Genomic DNA, 23267 nt, shown 5'->3' with positions numbered 1-23267 from the left:
GCACTGCATTATCATTATCAGGAAGGAAGACCAGCCCTTGAAGGGCCTGTAGATTAGCCAGGCTGAGAAATGTTACCTAGTGCCTATTTCAGGGGTAACAGTGGGAACATAGAAACTTTGAATCCTAAGAAAGGAAGGGAACACAGGAGGGGATGGCCCTCGATACTTCAATATCTAATAAACAAAAGCATAAATAATCTATGCAGTTCTCGGGAGACCTTAAGGGATAGGACTGTCATTTAAATATGCAGAAGGAAATGGGTTGGCATAGTTCAAACACTAGGTGAATCTGAGAGTTACGATTGGAGTCCAGGTCTGGTGGACCCCACACTACATTATGGAGACTGAAACAACAGAAGCCTAAGAAACACACAAGGAAACTGACATCACAGTGCTGAAAAGATCTGCTGGGGAGTGATCTGAGGCCTCACTAAATTGTATGGGATCCTGAGCGGTGGTTGCCTGCCATTTTTCCTAACTTATCAGAGCAGTGGAAGACCCCTTGGGGATAGAGTAGCAGAGAGAAAAAGCAGGTGAAGCAACAGAGACCACGGGCCATCTGGAGGAGGGGAGGCAAACCTGCACATACTATGGGTCATGGGATGGACCCATGCATGAATAGAATGCTTTCTATGCATTCTTTCTCATAATTCTAGCCACGTCAAAAAGTAAATGTAACCAACCATTCCTCTCTTACCAATGAGGAAATTAGGATCTAGGGAACTTCAACACCTTCCAGCACTCACAGAGCTGCTGAGTGGTAGAAGAGAATCCAGGTCCAGGATTATCAGAGTGAGACCAGGAGCTCTTTGTGCTTTGCCAGATGGACGGCTCCAGCCCTGTCCCAGCCCAGCAGGCAGAAGTGCCTGAGATGCTGGAAGGAGGAGGTCAGGAGAGCTGCTGTGCAGACAGCTGGCATTCAAAGGAGAAAGTGGTTTGGGGAACAGTGTTACATTCACATTTTCTGAAGTGAGTTTATGCGAGGTAAGTGTTTTTATTTTCTCTGATGGGAAACTGGGCAATTCTGGGTACCTTTTTCAAAGGAAAAATATTTCTCTTTGTGGCACTGCTGTGGTTAAAGAATAATAAAATATGCAAAACTATAAATATAACTGGTATGAGTCAGGAGCCAGAATGACTTGGACAAAGAGGCTAGCAGGAAGCTTTGTTTTCCAGTTTTGAGCGAAATAGTTGATTCTGTGAACATAGAGATTCAAGAATGAAAACAACACATGATGATTGGTTTTCCTTACTAGAGACAGTACTACATATGGCAGCTCAGGCTTCCTATAAGTGGAGCTCTTATTATACCATCATCCTTAACTCACAAAAATCAAATTGTATTACTCCCTTATAATGTTCTTTCTCGCTTGGTGCATATTTCACTTATCATTTTACACTCTAATGAGATACTGAATAGGTTACATTACATATACATCTGATAGAATATTTAGGACTCAATTTTCACCATCACTGAACAGCTTTATGCAATTCATATATTCAAAAATGTGTGAATAATCAAGTACTTGGGATCATGATGGTGGGCCAATTAAGAGCCGAAGGTTGGGTCATATGTCATCAGAATGAATTACTCCTCAATCGCAACCTAGAATTCCAGGTGGAGGAAGTGCTGGAAATTAACTACTTCCGCTCCCTCATGTGACATCTGGAGAGACTAAGGCCCAGAAGGGGCAGGGACATGTTAGGGTCACACAGCTAGACAGGAGCCCAGGCAGAGCGGTGCACTGGAACACAGATATTTTGTTTCCTTATGTCTGTGGAGATCTGTCTCCCACTGGAGACAAGAAGTCAAGCTCTTTGTTGTAACGGTAACTCTTCTTTTTCCTGTGAGTTCAGAATAGGACAAAGGCATCTCTGCTCTGAGAAAAGCAGAGTCCTATGCCCATCACTAGACAGAAAGTTAATCAAATGTAATCCGAGTGGCCCACTATCCTTTAGATCATCACATTCATTTGTGACCTTTGGGGAACCTGTAGTTTTATTTTACTTGTATTTAGAACTGTGACCTTTGGGGAACCTGTAGTTTTATTTTGCTTGTATTTAGAACTGTAAGTGGGAGGTAAAAATGGCAAAAACAACTATGGCCTCGCAGTCCTGGAAACTCTATTCGCTGAGTTGTTTTAAAAAGTGTTGAAGCAGCCGCATAGCACGGGGAGATCAGCTCGGTGCTTTGGGCCCACCTAGAGGGGTAGGATAGGGAGGGTGGGAGGGAGACGCAAGAGGGAAGAGATATGGGGATATGTGTATATGTATAGCTGATTCACTTTGTTATAAAGCAGAAACTAACACGCCATTGTAAAGCAATTATACTCCAATAAAGATGTTAAAAAAAAAAAGTGTTCAAGGTTTAATTCCCACCCCCCGACCCTTTGTCTTCATTGGTTCAGCAAACATCCACTGAGAGACTAACCCATACCAAGTATTTTTGTTAATTTTACTGATTGTTTTATTCCATTTACGGGTCATTTACTATGTGACAGATACTGTGCTAAGTGTTTATCTCATTCAATCCTCCCAATAACCCTATGAGGTGGATAATACCATTTCCTCCCTTTAAAAAGAAGCACATCGTGATGAAGAGTGGCCCCCGCTTGCCGCAACTAGAGAAAAGCACTCACACAGAAACGAAGACCCAACACAGTCAAAAATAAACTAAAAAAAATTTTAAAAAAAGAAGCACAGACGAAGGTAAAATAAGTTGTACACACTTAAACAACCAGTAAATATGGAACGAGGATTGGACTCCAGGCAATGTAATTCGAGAGTCCTTGTATTTAACGATAATTTAGTGTGGGTTCCACCTGGACAAAGGAAATGTAAAACAAGTGTGAGCCAACAGCTCAGAAGAATGAGGAGAACTGCCTGTGTCAAGGTAGCACCCATCAAAGATTTAAATCCAGTGGCCCATTTTTAGACCTCATGGCATTTGATCCAACAGTGCAGATAACTTGCTCACTCACTCACCCCTGAAGCACCTTTGCCACTACATTTTTGGATGGCTCTGTCTCTTGCTTCTCCTCCCACCTCAACACCCCTGTTCATGACATCTCTAATGGTTCCTCTGTGTCTCCAAGAGACCTCAAAGTCGTGGCCTCACAGCTTAATCCATCATCTTAGATAATGTCACTCAGTGCCAAGATTTTAAATTCATATCTCCTGACTCCTAAATCTATATCAAGTCAACACTTTGCCCTTGAACCCCAGACTCAAATATATAATTGTCTACTCAACCACTACTTGGAAGGCTAACAGCTCAAATTTAACATATCGGAAAGCAAATTCCTGATCACCTTTTCTTCTCAAAACAAAACAAACAAAAAACAAACCACAAAACTAATGATCTTGTGTCCTCCTGACATCTCTCTATATCGCATGTCCATCCTTCTCATTGCTCAGGCTTAAAACCTAGCGGTCATTCTTGACTCTTCCTTTGCTCCTATATTCTACATCTAATCTGTCCACTAAACTGGTTGATGATACCATCAAAATACATCCAGAACCCCACTACTTCTTAGCACCTGCTCCATAGCTACCAACCAACTACCATTTCTAGCCCACATTCAATTCTCCACAAAGCTGCCAGAGTGATCTTTAATGTAAGTCTGATCACATGACTCCAAATGGTCCCCATCTCGCTCAGAGTAAGAGTCAAAGTCATTAGAACAGCCTACAAGGCCCTGTGTAACGGTCCCTGTCACCTCCCTGCCCTTATCTTTTCTCACTCTCCTTAAGATCACTCAGCTCCAGCTTCCCTTGACAACTTTACTCTTTCTCACACAAGCCAGGTGCCAGCCAGGCCCCTTCCCAGTGCTTCCACATGGGCACTTTCCTCTGTCTGGAACACGTTTCCCTCTGTCCTAAATACCTGCGTGGCACACTCCCTCACCTACCTGCCTTCTCTAAGCTTCTCTAACTGCCTTATGTAAAACAACCACAATTATCCCACTCCATCCAAGGCACTCTCTCTCCCCTTTTTGTCTTGCCTTATTTTTCTCTACAGCACTTAACTCCATTGGACTTAAATGTTTATTCGTTTATCTGCTTATGATGCCTCTCCCTAGGGGAAAAGTAACTGTTTGAGGAAATACACTTTGTTTTATGCATAGCTGCACCCTCAGCCTCTAGAAGAGACTCGTCACCCAACAAGTGTTCAATACATATTTGAAATGATCCTGAGTACATGGCTCCTCTTGTTACTCTTATAGGGGTTCTAGAAATAAGACTCAACTTGAAGAATCCAATAGCGTAAAAAGTAAGGCAGCAGTGTAAGCACTTCTAAAAGTGGCTTGTTGATTTAGAATCAAAGTAACATATTATATGTCACCATAGATTTGGACTGTGAGTCAGAGACTATTAAACTTGGGAGGCAGCTGTGCTGGACCAGAAAGAAAGTAACTGGGAGTCAGGTGATGATGGCTCCAGCCTTGGCAGTGCCACTGACCTACTGCATGACCTCAGACAAGCAGCTTCAGCCCTGTGGGCTCTCCTCGTTCATCCAAATAAAGAACAATTCACCTCAAATCTCGAACGTTTTGTAGTTTGGTATGAAATTCAACTACTACTTGTTCAACAGATACCCCTTCTGAGTTCGTGTAGAGAAGATCAGTTCACTGTTGTCAACTCTACTTGCAAGTTAGGAAAGAAGTCACATTTGAAATTGCATGCCTTCTCTGAAAAAATACATAATTAACATCTAAAGTGGAAGATAGAAGCTTCTTCCACTCCATGCACCAGAGTGGATGTTAGACATTATCAACTACAGCATAGAAGGAACAAGTAGTCAGGATGCTAAACTCTTCCGGATACACACACCTACACACATGTATGCACACACACTCGTGCACATGAAATTCACACATGGGAAAACAACTTGCAGTTTTCCTTCAAATATGCTCATTTCCCATTCTTGATATGCAGTCTCACATAAGCATAAAATGCGTTTTCTCATAAGTAATAGAGATGACCTTTAAAAATACAACCCTCTCTTTATTCCCTAGCCTGCAATCTCATGAAGATCAAAGCCAGTTTGCTCTTCTGCATCAACATTTCTGCGATCAGATATAATGTGGGCACCCTGATTCTATCTGTGTTAAGGCATCATCTCACAAGTGAATCGCTTGCTAGACGATCAGGCATTGGACACGGCTCTGACACCATGTCCTTTGAGGTTGATTCCCCCTTGGTAGTATCACAAGCCAACATCCTGTTTAGCTGCTTTACTCTGCAAGACAACAGGGCAATTGGAACTGACTGAACAATAAATCTCAATTTCCCTGTTGCATCAGGAGAATCTTTCAATTTACTAGGCTCCTTCTATTCAGCAATTCCTCCTCAGGATTACGAATCATTCCTGAAAGAGTATACAAGTTAACTGCCCACTTTTACATTAAAGGCAGAGGGGAGCAGTGCCAATTCTTTCATTAGACTTCCTAGATCTGTTCCTTGGGGACCCAAGAGAAAGCTGGGGGTTGCTCCTGGGCTGGATATATGAAGAGGCCATCCACCTCCTCACTCAGGCTCTGTCAGCTCCGGGAAGCACGAGTTCTACTGTTCCGAGGAACAGGCATCTCTTTGTCCACCTAAGCACCCCTTGCTGCTACCAAGTTCCATTTTCCAAAATCTGAGACACCTTTGCCCGATGAAAGCCATCCTGAACTTTTCACCCAACAAGTCAGAGACCATGAATGGCATTCCTTCAGGCTCCAGAAAAACGAAGTAGGGAGAGAGGGTAGAAAAGAACATGGTACAAAGGAATGGGGAACGTAATACTATGCACAGGACACGAAATATGTCCCAGGATACTAAGTTCAAAAACAGACAATTTTCCCATAGAAATAAATGCAAAGGATTGTTGGGTACCACTGAACTTCTTACTTCAATAGCTTAACTTCATTATAGATTAAATATCCTTGTTCTAAAAAGAATTGACTAGCTCCCTGTTGCCATCAGGTTACTTTAGAGCTCTACATAAAGCACAAAACATGCTTCATGATCTGGCTACTTCAGCTCTTCTCATTTATATCCTCACTCTCTATACATTATTAACAATGTGTAATTATTTACATTCCCATAAAAAGACTATGGTTGACAGAATCATGGTTCCCCTGTAGATATCCACACTCTGATTTCCTGGAACCCGTGAAAGCATTACTTTGTTTGGCAAAAGAGACTTTGCAGGTGTGATTAAGATGAAAGATTCTGAAATGAAGAGATTATCCTGGATTATCCAGCTAGCCCTAATCTAATCACATGACTTCTTAAAAGCAGGGAAACTTTCTGAGCTGTGGTCAGAGGGAGACATAGCTATAGAAGAATGGTCAAAGAGGTGCAATGTTGCTGGCTTTGAAAGGAACTAGAATTTCCTTTTGAGAAAAACAGGCCACAAGCCAAGAAATACAGTGTCCTCTACAAGATGGAAAAGGCAAGGAAAGTGATTCTCCCCTAGAACCTCCAGAAAAGAATGCAGTTCTGCCAACACTTTCCTTTTAGCCAACGAGAGCTGTACTGGACCACTGAACTACAGACCTATAAGATAATAGAGAACTGTGTTGTTTTAAGTCACCAAGTTCATGATATTTTGTTACAGCAATAATAGAAAACTAATACATATACCAAGCTCATGTCCTCTTTCTGGCCTTTGCCCATAATGTTTCCTGAGCAGGTAATGGTGCTTACAGCATCCTCTACTTACTTCTCATAGAGTTTTCCAGATCATATTTAAATCAGAAACACATGACTATTCTCCCAACCCCAGTTCCCACTGGACTTCCCATAATTTGAGTTTATTCAGTGCTGGGCCCCTGGGACCTAGCACAGGATGCTATAGATCTACTGTAGAACCACTGCAGTTCTATTATAAATATGCACTGAATAAATAATTCTCAGTGGGAGATTAAGATTTAATAATTCAAGGAATTACGAAACGTCAGAGATCATAGTCACAACTTAGAAGTTAGAAAGTAAAGACTCTCATTTGATAGATGAGCAAATTGAAGCTCAGGGATGGGAAGTCCCCATGGATACAATGTAATTTTCTTTCAGTGAATCAGTGAATATTCAAACTATTTGCACAAGTTTTTCCACCTGACTTGCAAGGACCTTCAAGATGGAATCACATCTTTCTAATCTGAACTTTTACCATTCCTTCCTCCTTGCATCCTACTCCAAATGAAAAGCTAAACTGCTCAGGGTTTCTTGAAATTGCTTATGCTAGAGATCTCTGCTCCTAGAGCAGCATTACAACCAGTATCACTGAATGCTCACAGTTGATCTGTTAAATAAATAAAGGCCAGGCTCAAACATGATTTTTTTCAGCGTTGATTTTTTTCAACAATCTCCCTGGCAGAAAGTGACTCTTCAACAGCCACTGCCATCCCTCTCACCCCCCAACACCCATAAGCTGTATATTCTCCATTCATCTCTTATGGACCAAAGCTCCTCCTCTCTATTCTCTGTTACTGTATATGGAATAGTTTCCCTACTAAAAGGTAAGTTTCTAAAGGGAAGGTTTCTTTTTTACAGCCTGGTGACTAACATAGTATCTGTTCCATACATATCTGTTAGTTTGATGAGAGGCCAACATGTTTTTTAAATATTTGGAAATATTAGATATTCTATAAACAGCTAGGTTTATTATTAAGTTTGATATTACTTCACTATGTAGAAACTTACACAATTCTTACTGAAAATATCCTATGATCCAGTTTCTTACTGTAGATACAACAAGCTCCCTAAGGATCATAAGGAGAAACTTTGCCAAAAGATCCATGGACACCAACTAATATTTGGAGACATATTTATTATGTCTTTCATTGATATCATCTCAGTTAACACACAACCCCGTGAGTTAAGAAGCACAGCTACATTGTCTCCATTCTAGAAATAAGGGATACTCATTCATACAACTTTTCTCACCATGATCTATGTTTCTTACCACCTCTAACCAGCAGCCTTTCCGGTCAACTCTCCAGTAACCTAAAGCCTGTAAGTGCAATGGACTAGCTGATCTGTGCTTTATAAAGGTCTCAATTACCAAAATTAAATGAGTGCTTAGGGCCTAGCCACTATGGTTAATACCCCAAAACCTGGTTTGTTTGTCTTATTTTTCAAAAACTGTTGCACTGCTAGTTTTTGTTTATTTGATTTCTTATTCTGCTTTATCTTGAGTTATACTTTTAAAACTTTGCACAAATCACTATTTATAACACAGAGGATTTTTTCAATTTAAAAAGTTGTGGAGAGTGTCAAATGGGGAGAAGGAGTTCTGTCAAGATTCTGATAAAGTAAGATTGCCTTTGAATTACCTTGGTCACATTAACACCACAACAACATCCCTTTTCTTTTACCATAGAAGTGCCTTGTCAATATACTATCAATACATCATCGGAGACCTACATGAAGTTCAGGAAAGCTTCATGACCAGTGTGCAAGTGATGATGTAAATACAGTGACAGAGGTCACAAACACTACTTTCCACAAAAGTAGCAATGAAAATTTAGCACTAATGTTTTAATGCACACCAACTTGAACCTCCATGTGTTCATCAACTTCCAAGGTAGGAGTGATGAACTAAAGAAAAGACAACTTGACTGGTAAGTATAAGTCCTATTTTACTAAATCCCCTATCTTCTAAATATTCTAAATACTCTGTAAATTTAAGGCAGTGATATGTCTCAGTGTTCTCAGTTATAGTAAAGTGCAACATATATGTGGCAGTGCTTTGGAAAAGATACTGCTGAATAAGCCTAAGATACTGGTTCTTGCAGGGAGTGGAACTGTACACAAAAGCTAAAAGCTGTGTCTTGGCTCTGAATATCCCTGCAATGAGGTAATAGTGAAGCCAGTCCAAGGGTTTGCTAGAATAAACAAGAGGCCACTGATGAGATCTGACATGGCTTCCCCCACCTCCCCACCCCCAGGCAAACAACTAGGCAACAAGGTCAATCGCAGAAGATGGTGTGAGAGGTAAGGGGACAAAAATAGCCATACCACAAATGCAGATAATTTTGCCTGTTTTCCAACAGATCTCTTACGGGACCATCTCAACAGAGCTTAATTACACCTCTATGTGGTTATACATTGAATTATTTTCCCATAATGTACCTGCCCAAAATCACCAGAAAGAGACAGAGAGAGTGATAAGGACCTAGATGTTCTGATTTCTAGTCCAGATCTATTCCTACCATAATAGGTCACCTCCCTGTCTGGAAAAGTTACTTGATATAAATCTCAATGTGCAAAGAATTCTGACTTATTTTTGAAGAGTCTTTCAAGTGGCCAAATCTTTTCTCAGTACTATCTCAGAGTACCATTGTGTAGTAGATAGAAGCATGGGCTTTGGAATCAGACAGCCACCGCTCTAATTCCTGCTTACACAGTCATGGGCTGTGTGACTCTGGAAAACTGACTTAAACCCCTCTCACACCTCAGGTTCCTCCTCTGTTCAACTGGGATACTACTAGTACCACCTCTTAAGTATAAACATGAAACAAGATGATGCACGCAAAACATTTAGCAGACTATGACTATTACGTCTTCAGACAGTAAAGATCACACTTCTAAGTAGTGCTCAGAATGTATGGGTATCTGTGTGTGCGTCTCTGTTATATGTGTAAGGTGTGTGCATATGCATGTAAGTGTAGAGGGGGGTGTGTTGCACATGTGTATGTCTGCGTGTGACTGTGTGTACATAACTCTATATGCACACGTATGCTGCATAAGCGTAGGTGTGTATATGATGTGTTTGTATAAATGTGTGAGTATGGGGATATAAGTGAATGTGCGTATGCTTGTGTGCATGTAGGGTTGGGGAAGCTAGGCAAGGGGTGAAGGAAAAATTAAAGAACTCAGGGTCAGGTAGATGGGAAGAAGCTAGTTTACAAATAAAAATAAAGGCCTTGACAGATAACACTTTAGAAATGCATATCCTGTGTCTGTTTAAAAAAAAAAAAAAAGCAGAAGGGCAATTAGATATCTCATAGCACAATAATGACACATCTTTAGATTAAGTTTCCAAATCTATCTTCCCACTCTAAGGTCTTTTCTTCTCAGAGATTGCTGGACAGGGAACGAGCATAAACATGTGAGCCTGTGCTCAGATATTTCTTACCCACTTCAGGAAAAGGCTGTGAGGTGGTCATAAGAATATAAACTTAATTGTTAATGAAGAACCTCATTCCCCCATAAAGAAAAGGAAATGGGTGGTGGTGGAGGCCTCTGTGCTCCTCAGTCTCAGGGAAGCTGAGTTTATATGTATCGGGTTTATCAGTCTTTTCTTCACCTCACATGCTATACTTGGAGATGATGAGATAAAGCACAATGCTGTAGCCTTCAGTGGTAAAGCCAGGCCACTGTTATAAAGCAGAATTGTCTGGTAATCCGGCTTGGAGCTACCAAAGATACATAAACTACATAAAATTATTTTGTAAAAACCACTGTTTGCAGGTCTCTGAGATACCAGTCAAGTCGACATCCTCTAATGTCTTCAGATGGTGTCCATGGCATCAGAAAAAAGGATCTGGAGAGGTAGAATTACCACAGTGAGGCCTCATCAATTTATATCTTTCTTGGATTTTTAAAAAATAATATGGAGCTTTAAAATATGAGGGGAGATAGTATATTCCAGTACTGCCATATCTTAATGTTCCAAGTCAAAAAAACAAAACAAAAATGGAATCATTAATGAGTAAAACAAAACAAAGACTTCTCTTCAACTGTCCACCAACATCCAGCTTATGTGGGAAACTGCTTTGTATTGGAACATCTCATAAATATTTTCATAAGTTCAAGGGCTCTAAACACGTTAAGTACATTCCAGAAATGAGAGTGGCACCTGTTGTTATCAAAATATTAAGCTCGTGGTTTTCTTTTCCTGCCATTCCTGTGGGAGTCTTTATTTCTTCTCAGTTAGGTCTCACCCCTAGCACCAAGCACCTGTTAATGACTATTTAGATGGACCCACAGTTTTCTGGGACATCTTAGGACCACCTGGCCCCAGCACCCACCGCTTTCCAGTGGAGGCCATTCTCTACAAACCACCCTGTGAAAGGAGTGTGCAGCAGCGTTGTGAGTGGGCACGTCAGTCCCCAGCTCAGGACTGGGTGTCCTCCTCTTTAAGACTGAGGGGCTTGATCCAGAATACTTCCAAGGACCCTTCCCACATTGCAGTATTGGACAGAGGAAAGGTGAAACATGTAGCCTTTTACAAAGGGCTCTGCCATCAATACCATCCATGCCCCTCCTGGTGTCTACCTTGCCCTCCTTCCTGCTTTTTAGATCTGAGTCAAATCTGTCCTGATTCTTGTAGGACAAGAGATACAGTGGCTGGCAATTTTTACATTCATAGCCCTTCTCCTTTTCTGCCTTTCCCCTCCCTCTTCTTCACCCCCAGGATTTCCTCACTTATTATCCCCACATTCAAGGCAGCAATATAAGGCAGGAAGTCTAATGAAATGTTTGAACCCAATGACCCAACACATGGACAAAAAGTGAGTAAGTACTTAATTCCTACATGATGATAATTTATCCAACTCAGCAGGCCAATCTCTCTCTATCCATGAAACATGACACTTCTGAAGTATCTACCATAGGAGGTCATGAAAGGGAGTGGGAAACACTAGGGTTGATCCTTTTGGGGTCTGAGGTAGGACAAGCTATGTATCTTCCTCAAGGAATGAAGGCCTCATGGAATATTTTCTAACAGAACCCGAGGGAACTTGGAATCCAAATCCTTCATCTGTGAATTGAATTGCTGGCACAAGAGAAGGGAAATAGCTTGTCTGCTAAAAATCCCTCAGCAAGTTAGGGGGAGAATTAAGATAAGAATTCACATGCTCTGCCCACTACACCAAACTGCCTTCATCATCTTCTGGTTCTTTTACTCTCTCATGGGCTGGGCTTTGAGCCACAGGAACTCATGGTAGGATCAGTGGGAAAATGGTGTGACTGACCCCACATGGGCGGTGAGTGACTCGTACCCCTTGTTAATCCCACCCTCAGAAACAAAATGATCATTTGGTCTTTCCTGAGGGCTCCAAGGAAGGACATGAAGAATTAGCACAGTGCAATGGGACTGGTTTTCACATTAGAGATGGAGACGCCTCAGGGCAGCATCTGGAGCAAGCAGGATGACACTCAGCAATGCTCCAGAGTCCCAACTCCATATTTTAACCAGAGCTGTTTCACTTTAGCCATCTTATATACCAACTTCCAACTCACAGTTCATGTGAACGGAGACCACACTATGGAGGACCACCGATGTGCTAGAAATGTGTTGGGACTTGGAGACAGAGGATATGGATTTAAGCAATGATTTCTCCAGTTTGCTTTTCGTGAGAATGAAGGCAAGACATTTCATATTTCTGGACCTAAATTTCATCTTATGTTAGACGGATTAACAACCTATATGGGCTAAATAATCAAAAAGACACTGTACGGTAAATGTGGTTTTTGTGCAGTGAAGCACTTCCAAATCATGACTGTTACCACAGGACACTGCTACAGACAGGCCCAGCAGCTTTATAAAGAAGGGATGTGAGAGGAGAGGTTGACCCTAGTGGCTCTAGTGACTTATGACTGGTGTGATTTTACCCTGATAGGACACATGACTTTCTAGCCCCCATCCTGACAGCGTTTAGGTCAGTCATTGGCAATGAGGTATTTGCACTGAGGACAGATAGATAGAGGGATCACAGAGAAATGTAACACTGTGTATGTTTGTTGTCTGTTGCCTGAGATTCCTGGTCCTGAGTCATCACTGTGTCTATGAGGCAGAAAGGAAGACAGAATGAGGGAATGCATTTGCAGAAACGTTTACCTTTTAAACATTTAACATTTACCTGCCTTCTTTTCCAGGCATATGCCATGACATCTGCCCTACACACCCTGGGTTCCAACCAGGCTGAACTATTTCCAGTTCCTTAATATATCTACATAAATGCCACCTCTGGAAAGCCTCCTCTGACCTCTCCAGGAGGGGACTGGAGCACCTTCCTCTATGAATCCATAAAGTTTTGTTCATTGTATTAGTCATATACCCCTGTTATCTGTTTAGGTATCTGTTTCCTACATTAGAAGTCCCTTGTGGGATGGGGAACAGTAAGAACTGTGATCCCCTTGATTTTAAACTGCAGCATCCTGTACTCAGCAGGGGCTTAACAATTGTTGTTTGAATAAAGAAGTGATACAATTTGATGAATAAATAAGTTTTAAAAACTGATACAAATTAATACATAATTAGCTGTAATTTTCTCAATTTGGGGCTAGACTTTAATAAAAATTCCAACATAGAAACCAGTTCCAGTATAGGATTTAGTTTGCTGGATAGGTCACCAGGCAGAATACCAAGTAGCTGAGCTTTGGTGGGACAAGGATAGATGACCCTCAATTTCTTTAGTTTTCCAATATTGTCCCCTGTTGTCCATTTTCTCTTCTCATCTGTCTCTTCTTACTCAGCTGCTATCCCTGGCTTTCCCCAGACTCTCATATGCCTTTTTAAATTAAAGGAAAAATCATCATGACCACTGCAATCTCTGGATGGAACTAATGGCATGTTGTTTCTTTTCTTGGAGCCTCCTAGCATTGGTCCCTGGAGCACCTGGGGACAGGCTTAGACCCATCACTTTCAAAGGCAGTACTGCGTCTGCATGTGATCCCTCCCTGTTAATACTGCTTCTCCAACTACCCACTCTTTTTAAGGTAGATAGATGGAGATGGGGATGGAAAAGGTGTGGGTAAGAGCATGGTATGGACAAGGATCTGAGATATAGATAAAAACATAGAAGTCATCAGGTAGAGTGGTTAAAAGTATGGGTTCCAGAACTAGATCAGATTAGAATCTGAATTCTGCCACTTGTGAGCTGGTTTGACCCTAGGTAACTTACTTAACATCTTTGTGCCTTGGTTTTCTCATCTGTGAAAATGAGAATAATGATTACTTCATAGGGTTGTTGTATAAATTAAGTGAACGCTAAGAGAATTACAGAACTTACATGTCTGGCACTTAGTAAATACTCAACAATGGAAACCAATAAAATATAACATAGGCCATTATAATATGATAGGATAAACTATGACATGATACAGTACAGTACAATACAATACAACAACAGATTATATTTTCCAAAGATGGCCACAACAGTATCTCTTGCACATATGCTATTGTAGAACCTTGCCACAACCCCATCAAAAGGTGGAGTCTATGTCCCTTGCCCTTGAACCTGGGTGAGTCTTTGTGACTATCTATCTTAACCAACAGTGTACAGTGGAAGTGACACTGTATGTGACTTCTAAAACCAGGTCATAAAAATGCATGCATTTCTACCTTGTTCTCTTGGGATATTCACTCTCACAACTCAACCACCATGCTATAAGGAAGCCCAAGTAGTGTGTGGAGGTAACCACATGGGGAGAAACCATGATCCCTGATGCACAGCTCTAGCCAAGCTCCCAGCACCAACCTGCCAACCAATAGTCACATATCTTGAAAGTGAATGTTCCACCCCCAAGTCAAGCCACCCAGCCATATTTCACAGAACAGAGATAAACCATCCTCATGGAGCAGTACCAAAATTATAGATTTGTGAGCAAAATAAACAATACTATGTTTGGGGTAGTTTATCATGTACCAATAGATGACTGATGCAGATATAGAAATAGATAAAATTATCTGTATTTTTATGAACTGATATTCACCCTTTCTGGGAAAAGGGGGTGTTTGTTTTGTGCACATCATTTGTTTCAACAAAAACATAGTTTTTTCTAAAAGGTTGTTATAGGTTATAAGAAATTTTCACAAACAAGAGTCAATGTGTTCATCACACACAAATAAGTATACATGACAAATGATAGTTCCATGTTACCAACTGAGTAACCATATCTTAAGAAAGTAAATCAATCAAGGTCACACAGCTACTCAGAGGCAAATCAAAAATCATGAAACCACATCTTTTTACCCCAAATCCAGAGCTGTTTCCATTATATCATGCTGACAATCTGGACAAAGAGGTTTGACGACTTGATCCAACTATTGGCTCAGTTACAATCCCTGTGGCCTGAGCAAGGCCCTCTATGAGCCTTGGAGTCCTTGAGAAAATGAAGTGTTTAGATCAAAAGACCTCTAAAACCCCACACAGCTTGAATATTCTCAGAGAGTAGAAATCCTCCTACACCTGTTAGAGCCTTTCATTACCTCTTATTCCTTCCAGATTGGATTCTTCTCTTGATATCCTACCTGCCTCCTCTGTCCTTGACTCACACATCCACCAGATTCCACAAGCAAATTCACGTTTGTGTTAAATCCCTGTGCACAAGAAGTCTTACTTCACCCTCTCCTATGGTAGGCAGGTTTCTAAGATGGCCCCTAGTGATCCCTGCCTCCTGGTATTCACAGCCTTGCATAATCTCCTCACTCTGAGTGTGGTCTGATCCCAGTCACTTACTTCTAACCAACAGAATGTGGTATATGTGATGGGATATCACTTTCACAATTAGGTTTCACATGATTACGACTTATATCTGGTGAGCAGGCTCTACCTTCTGCCTTCTCAGATTCCATGCTTTGATGTAATGAGCTGCCATGTTGGAGAGCTGCACATGACCAGGAGCTGACAGCAGTCCCCAGCCAACAGCCAGCTAGAAACTAAGGCTCTCAGTTCAACAACCCAGGAGAAACTGAACCGCTGACAACAACCAGCTGGGCTTGGAAGCAGATCATTCCCCAATCAAGCCTTCAGATGAGACTGTAGACTCTGAGGCCAATACACTTATTGCAGACTTGGGAGACACTGTGAACTGATGGTCCAACTAAGCTGTGTCCAGATTCCTGGCCCACAAAAAGAATGTGAGAGTGTGTGCTGTTTTTAAGCTGCTAGATTTTTAAGCAATCTGTTGCACAGCAATAGAGAACTAATACTTTTTACTATGCATTAATAATAAGGGAGATCCTCTGAATATCACTGAAAGGAGAAACTCACTAAAAACATGAAAGCCTTGTCTCCACCCACACCACCCAGCATCTCTATCTCAGGGGATCCAAAACAAGACACAGTCTTGTTACATTTTCAATCATACCAACAGAATCACAGTCCTAAGAAACCCAGTCAGACCCTGAAGGAAAGGGATGGTGGAGTTATACTGCATCATATGAAATGCAAACAGCAGTTAGGCCTGAGGCATGAAAAGGAAAATATACTATTAGAATAGATCCAGGTCAATGTGGACACTCTGTTTAGAGTTTCTCAAGAAGGTGATAAATATCATTTAAAAGCTGCCTTATAACTCTAATACCATAGACACTGTGAGTGGAAGGAATGAGTAAGATCTGGCCTCATTTACAAATGGGGACCTGAGCCTTAGAGGAATTGACTGACTTTACACAACTGGTTAATTGCAGAACTGGGAGCAGAATCCATTTCTGTTAGCTCAACTCAGTTCTGTTTCCAACGTAAATGCAAAAAAAAAAAGATTCATTTCAAGCAAAATAGCAATTCACGTATTTCATTCTTAATAAATGTGACTTGCAGGTATCTTACATAAAAGGATACTAGGAGAAAAATTCATAGTACATGCATATGTGTATGATGACATCTCACATATATGTAAGTATTCAGATGCATAAATAGCTAAATGACAATTTCTAATTGCTTAGTTTTAAAAGCAGATTAGCAGAGAAATCAATGTTGGAAGGAAATGAAAAATATCCTGTGCAAAAGGTGACAGGTTTATAATGTACTACTTCCTCCCAAAATCAGTTACAAATGTCAATATTTACCCTAGATGAGTGAGAGAATGATGTGCCTATCATAAAATATATTATGTTTAACATGATATTGCATCTGAAAACTGGAATGAGTTTGAAAAATATTTGTATAGCACTTCATAATTTACAAAGCACTTTAATGCACAGTATGTCATTTACTTCTCACAAAACCATATATGGTAAGCAGAGGAGGTATTCATATCGTGGATGAAGAAAATGAGGTTCAGAGAGATAAAGCAACTAAAATTCATACTTCCTAACATGGCAGAGCTGGAATTGGAATGCTAGTTTTCTAAATCTAAATGCTTAGTCTAAGAATTAGAGATGCAAATCGTTCTCAATTAAAAACAAAAATCTTCCAGATTCTGTCAATTTACTGTGTAACCAGGGGGAAATACTTCTGAGTTTGGGTTTCCTCCTCTAGAAAATGAAGACATTAGGCTAGTGTCCGCTACTGACACTAGAGCGAGCCTTCGGAGAATACAGCTGTAGAGGTGAGACAAAGGAGGGAAAGGACGCTGCTTATAGAACATTTGACTGACAAATCAATGTTTGCTTTAAAGGGTTCTCAAAGTACGGTCCCAACATCAGCACCATCTGGGAACTTCTTAGAAATACAAACTCTTGAGAATCACGGCAGATCTACTGCAACAGAAATTCAGAGAGTGGAGGCCAGCACTCTTCTCAACAAACCTGCCAGGGCATCCAGAAGAAGAGTAACTTGACCATAGCTGTCCACGCTTTAGTCTCTGTGCCGGTGATAAACAATGAGAATAAACTATACCAAGAGTCCAATACTAGGCTTATTAAATTGTGACAAGTTGATAATCTATGAATCATGATTTTTGTTTTTAAAGTGAACCTTATTTGGTTATCAGAGGGATTACCCTATAATCCACAGAAATAGATGTTGATGATTCATGCGTATGTCAGATGAAAGGTTATTTGCTCTAGCTTTGGCTTTAGAATCCATGCATTAGAAGCCACTAAAATAATCAAAAGAACTGGACAGAAGCTGAGGAACAGCTAGACCCACACTCTTTGGCATATTGTAAGAACGATTTCCGCTTTATGTAAGACAGATAATCTGTTCAGAGTTGTATAGTGATGACAGACCAAATTTATAAATCAATCTTTTTTTTTACATAAAAGCAACAACTTGGACAATTTTAAAATAGGCATGAGCATTTAATTCCCAATAATAAGATCTGCTACTGCAAATGGTGCTAACTATATACCAAACACTGTTTTAAGTGCTTTACACATGGTAACTCATTTATTCCTCATTACAATCCTATGAGGTGGATACTGTAACTATCTTCATTATAGAGGTGAAAAAACTGAGGTACAAAAAGCTTAAGTGACTGATCCCAGGTCACACAGAAAATGGTAGAGTTGGGATTTGAACTCAAGGCAGTCTGGTCCAAGAATCTATTATTTTAATCACTACAGTATACAGCATTTTGAATAATCTTAAATTCTAGGAGGCTGGTTCCAAATCATCCTGAACACCATGAATCTGGGTTCACATTATCTTGAAAAACATGAACTTGGCCCTTCAATTTGCAGACACTTTCCTCTGGTTGCACATAATGACTCCCAGAAACTTCAAACCAGTCGTACAGAAAAATCGTCCATAGTGAAATAATAAAAGGACAGAAAGAAAAATCAATATATACATATTTTTTCTTTTATACAGGGCAAAAGCCATACCAGCTCAAAGCTAAAAACACCATGAGAGATCATCTCATTCCTCAAGTCCAGTTTACAGATATTGAAACAGACCCAAAGAGAGGTAGTGATATCTTGGCCAGTCATGGAAATTCTGGACCTTGTAAGACATCTTAAATAATTGTTTCCAGAGGTCTAACCAAGTTGTCCAACTTGTTTTTAAGAGATGACATGTTTTTGCAAGGTTGAGGAAGTAGTCTCTTTCTGCTTCACCCTCACACTGTTTCACCTATAGCCCTTCTCAGTGTTCATCTGCGTTCTATTCATATTCGTAAAGACCATCTTCCAAGGTCATTGAAGGTTATTGTCAGTAACAATTCTTTAAAAATCACACATCTATACTAGCTATTATAGCAAACAGCACAAAACCATTATTGAGGCTGTGTAGTTTGTCTTAGACACAGAAATAGTCAATTTGGGGGCCTGGAATAGGACCAAGGTCTGTCTTTCCTTCCAAGTTTTATATCAGGGAACAGAAAACTCCAAACCCTGTGACCAAGAATGAGAGTACCACAAAATCTTAGCATCATTCAAACCAATTCTCCCATCTGTTGCCTGAATTCTTTCCCGGCATTATTGCCAAAATTCATTTGATAATGATGATGGTGGTGAGAGCGACAGTAATAACAGTGTCATTCTGTGCTAGATAGTGTATCCACACATTATACACACACCCATTATTTCATGTGGTCCTCATGTAAACTCTGAGATGTATTATTAACTCAGGTTAATAACCGAGGTTTTAGAGAGTTTAAATAACTCACTTGGTAAATGCCAGAGTATCATTTCAACCAGCTCCAATGAAGGCAAACTTGCCATTTTCTGAGGCAGCCTGCATTGAACAACTGTCCTTATTGGTAGAAAGGTACTGTCCTTATACTGTATTGCCGATTCCCTTTCTTGGCTTCTAAATATTAGGCTTTATTCTGCTCTCTGGAGCTGCACAGAAGTCTGTTCCTATCTGCAGAGATTCCTATCCAAGTAAGGATGGAAGGCACAGACAGCTTCCACGACATCCAGGCGGAGTTCTACCTCTTCCTCTTCCAGAAGCATTCTATATGTGCTTCTTCCTTAGGATGTACACTCTGTGCTGTAATCGTCAGTTTGTATTCTCCCAATAGACTGTGAGCTTCTTTAAGGCGGAGGCCATGCACAATTTTATCTATGTATTCCAGGCACACTGCTTGATATAGAGCTTTATTTGTTAAACTTTTAAGTGAGATATAATTTACATACCACTAAATCCACTCTTTAAAAATGTACAGTGTTCCTTAATATATTTATATCACTATGTAATTCCAGACTATTTTGATCATTCCCAAAATAACTATTGTCCCCACTGGTAGTCACTCCCTATTCTCCCCACTCCTCAGTCACTGGTGGCCACCAATCTTTCTATATATATATATATATATATATATATATATATATATATATATATATATATATTAGCCTATTCGTATAAATAGAATCATGCTACATGAAGTTTTTTGTGTCTGGCTTCTTTCATACAGCATAATTTTCAACATTCATATATGTTATAGCATGTACCAGTATTTAATTTATGATTAAATAACATTCAGTTTTACGGACATACTACATTTTGTTTATTCATTCTTCGAATGATGGATGTTTAGGTTGTTTCCACTTTCTGGCTATTATGAATAATGCTGCTATGCACATTTACTGACAGGTTTTTGTGTGGATACATGTTTTAATCCTTTTGGATATATAATTAGGAATACAGTTGCTTGATCATATGATAACTCTATGTCTAATCTTTTGAGGAACTGCTAGACTTTTTCTAAAGTGGCTGTACCATTTTACAATCAACCAGCAACGTATAACAATTCCAATTTCACTACATTATTGCCAACATGTGTTACTGTCTGTCTTTTGTATTATAACCATCTTAGTGTGGGTAAAGTGGTATCTCATTGTAGTTTTGATTTGATTATTTCCTGGATGACTAATAATGTCAAGCATCTTTTCCTATGCATATTAGCTTCATGTATATCTTTGGAGAAATGCCTATTAAGATCCTTTGTCCATTTTCTAATTGGACTATTTGTCTTCTTAGTGAGTTGTAAGAGTCTTAATATATTCTAGATACAAATCTCTTATCAGATATATGATTTGCAAATGAATTCTCCCAGTCCATGGGTTGTTTATTCACTTCCTTGATGGTATCATTTGAAGCACAAAAGTGTTTAATTTTGAAAAAGTCTAATTTATCAAAATTTTTTTAGCCGTTTGTACTTTTGGTATCACTGACTAATCCAAGGTCATGAAGATTGCTCCTATGCTTTCCTCTAAGAGTTTTATAGCTTTACTCCTGATATTTATGTCTTTGATCCACCTTAAGTTAATTTTTGTATATGATATGAGGGAGGTGTCCAACTTCATTCTTTCACATGTAGATATCCAGTTGTCCCAGCATTATTTGTTGAAAAAACTATTCTTTCCCCATTGAATATCTTGGTACCCCTGTCAAAAATCAATTGCTATAAATGTAATGGTTTATTCCTGGACTCTCAATTCCATTCCATCATCTTATATGTATACTTTATGCCAGTACCACACTGCTTGATTCCTGTAGCTTTGTATTAAGTTTTGAAATGGGGTAAACCTCTGCATTTTTTTTCCTTCAAAATTGTTTTGGCTATTCTGTGTCCCTTGAATTTACATATGAATTTTATATGTCACCTGCCAACCTCTACAAAGAAGATAACTGTAAAATTCTGACAGGAATTAAATCTGCAGATCAATTTGGGGATCATGCCACCTTAACAATATTGTATCTTCCAAGCAAAGAACCCGAATATCTTTCCACCTATTTGGGTCTTCTTTAATATCACTCAACAATTCAACAGAGATTTTATGTTCAGTTATAATCAGTGAACAAAAGAAAACACTAAATGAGTGAACAAACCAATCAATGAATAAGAGAGCTCTTAGTAAAACACACACAATGGCCACCTTCTCAATTCGCTTTTCCCTTTTCAAAAAGCCACCCTTTACTAGTCCCAGTTTTCAAGCTACATTTCTGTCTTTTCCTCACATTTTTGTTTCTTGGTTTTTGCCTTTTTTTTTTAAAATAAATTAAGGGCAGACGCACCCACTAAGCAACTTGAGGCAGAGACAGCAGCACATGCATGGCAGGTTTCCATGAAGATTTTCCTTTCTTTTTTTTCAGAATGGATATTTATTTATTTATTGGTCCCCTCACAGCATGTGGGATCTTAGTTCCCCAACCAGGGATCGAACCTGTGCCCCCTGCAGTGGAAGCAAAGAGTCCTAACCACTGGACCACCAGGGAATTCTCACATTTTTGGTAATAAATTTTATAGTTTCTTTCTCTTTTTTCCATTGATATGATGCAGTGTGGTGGAGAGGTGATGGCTGAATGATGCACCTCCATTCACACCTTTCCTTCAGAAGGTACTCCAGGAAACTTGTTCTAACACAGCTGCCAGCACACCACCCTGAACCTCCCTCTTTTTTTTCTCCATGCGCTGGTTGTGAGGTCTCATCTACAAGTAGACTTCCCTATAAACAAAGTAAAGCAACATAATTTTTAGCTATGCTAGGCTGGCTGATGAGAAAAGAGCCCTACAATTAGGATTACATAGAATATTATGTCATCCAGGATGCTATTTGTAAAATCTGTTCCCTGGCTTTGACTGCCTTGGTAAGGATCAATTTAACATCGGCCATTTAGGAAATAAAACAGTACTCTGTGTAGGTTGGGTGGCAGAGAGAGCCAAGAAGACTCCTTACTGCACCTCTAGCAGTACCTGAGAAATAACATTTTCCAGTGTTTTCATATAAGTAGTACAATATCAAGATGGAATTCAAAACAGTTCAAGACAACTTACAAATGATTCGGGTAATAGGCTTACATGTCTCACTACTAGTACTTCAAGCTTTCTGAAACACCACATTTCTTAAAAGGAACAAATAAATATTCTCTTTAGCCCACTTTAATTCTTTTATTTTACTTACACAAGCAGAATATGTTACTTTAATGGATCCACTGTTTACCATCAATATAAGCAAAGAATCCATTTAGAATTAAATTATCTCTTTAAAATAAGTATGAAGTTTACATATTTTTAAGGATGTTCACAGGGACATATAGATAGAAAGTTTATTTCCATTTAAAAAGCACAAGTTAGGTTAAGGCAATTAATTAGTCGTGAAATAGCTTATAATTGGCATACACTTATATCATTTCAAATATCGTGTCAGGAGGTATCAGAAATAATGTGGTAAAGGAAGGAGATGAACCATAGAGTCTCAAGCAAAAGTCATATGATAATTCTGCAGACTTTTGCTTTTATTCCGAAAAAAAGGAAGCATATATCAGCTTATCAGTCAGGTAACTTTTTGTCTCCTATCATTGAATCCAAAGAATTGATTGTGTTGATCTTTGTTTTAGGCAACACTGAGTAACATGAAGGTCTTCTCTTTTCAGCAGTTCCTTAGAGGATGCAGGAAAGAACTTGATATTTATTTTTATATCAACCCAATAATAAGAGAATAGTTATAATATTGAATTATAACCCCAGATAATATCATCTTTTCAACCAAGTGCATTGCCTTCAAGTGATATAAGGCAGTGCAGGGGTAAAGGTAGAAATTTTAGCTGATTCAGCAGCTACCATTAAGTTGTCCTTATAAAACTCATTTGCCTCAGCTGTACTATTTTTTATTGGTGCAAATACCTGTTAATTATGGAAAAATCAGAAAGCAGTTA

General features: G+C 39.6%; 1 protein-coding gene and 1 long non-coding RNA gene across 16 annotated transcripts in view; one reads left to right on the top strand and one right to left on the bottom strand.

Moving 5' to 3' along the window:
- Positions 1-23267, bottom strand: part of LPP (LIM domain containing preferred translocation partner in lipoma) — a 695870-nt gene that overhangs the window by 330055 nt on the left and 342548 nt on the right. The gene's annotated exons all lie outside the window — the stretch shown is intronic.
- LOC132365365 (uncharacterized) lies at positions 876-11482 on the top strand. The gene is made up of 3 exons (XR_009503083.1): positions 876-984; positions 8372-8612; positions 11411-11482. It is a non-coding gene; the product is annotated as an uncharacterized LOC132365365 (long non-coding RNA).

Source organism: Balaenoptera ricei, chromosome 4 (assembly GCF_028023285.1).
Source record: "Balaenoptera ricei isolate mBalRic1 chromosome 4, mBalRic1.hap2, whole genome shotgun sequence".
In the NCBI taxonomy this organism is placed as follows: Eukaryota; Metazoa; Chordata; class Mammalia; order Artiodactyla; family Balaenopteridae; genus Balaenoptera; species Balaenoptera ricei.
This window is presented reverse-complemented; position numbering and strand designations above follow the sequence as displayed.